Below are 541 nucleotides of genomic sequence, written 5' to 3'. Positions count from 1 at the left end.
CCGGGCAGGCCACAAGGCATCTGGGGTCGGGCGGCCCCGCGAGGAGGCGGCGGCCGCCGCCGCTCCGCGCACACGAAAGCCCAGGGCCGGGGCCTGAACCGGGGAAGGCAGACCCGGAGAAGAGCCAACGCTTCCTTACTCGCCACTCTAACGGGTCCTGCCCACTGAGCATGCCCAGCAGCCGCTGCCAGGCCCGCCGAGGAATCTCAACGGGCACGCTCCGCTCTCCGGGGTTTAGCGGCAGCAGCGGCTGGGAGGGGGAGGGCGCGGGCAGTAGGACGCAGCCGCAGGGCAAGCCCCCTCCCCCAGCCAACTCCGGTAAACGGAGAGCACCGGGGCCCGCCGGGGCAGGCCGAGGAGAGGGAAGTCCAGCTTGCCACCCCCATCTTGCACCGGGTTCGCACCCCAAGGTTTCACTCCTAGGGACGCAAGTCTTTGGCCACGTTGGGAAGTTCATTTGTCGTAGTAGACACATGGTAGTGACCCTGTGCTCCTGCAAATGCCACTTTTGGCTTCTCAGGACCACCAGTGTAACATCGTT

General features: G+C 66.9%; 1 protein-coding gene across 1 annotated transcript in view; it reads right to left on the bottom strand.

Annotated features, from left to right (window-relative positions):
- Positions 1-252, bottom strand: part of MEMO1 (mediator of cell motility 1) — an 82,052-nt gene extending 81,800 nt beyond the window's left edge. Inside the window, exon 1 of the mRNA XM_004686316.2 lies at positions 140-252. The gene's annotated coding sequence lies outside the window, so the exon portion shown is untranslated. The remainder of the gene's footprint in view (positions 1-139) is intronic.
- Between the last annotated feature and the right edge of the window lie 289 nt (positions 253-541).

Source organism: Condylura cristata, unplaced genomic scaffold (genome assembly GCF_000260355.1).
Source record: "Condylura cristata isolate star-nosed mole 26May11 unplaced genomic scaffold, ConCri1.0 scaffold00020, whole genome shotgun sequence".
NCBI lineage: Eukaryota > Metazoa > Chordata > Mammalia > Eulipotyphla > Talpidae > Condylura > Condylura cristata.
The sequence above is the reverse complement of the archived record's forward strand: the minus strand, read 5'-3'. Positions and strand labels throughout refer to the sequence as shown.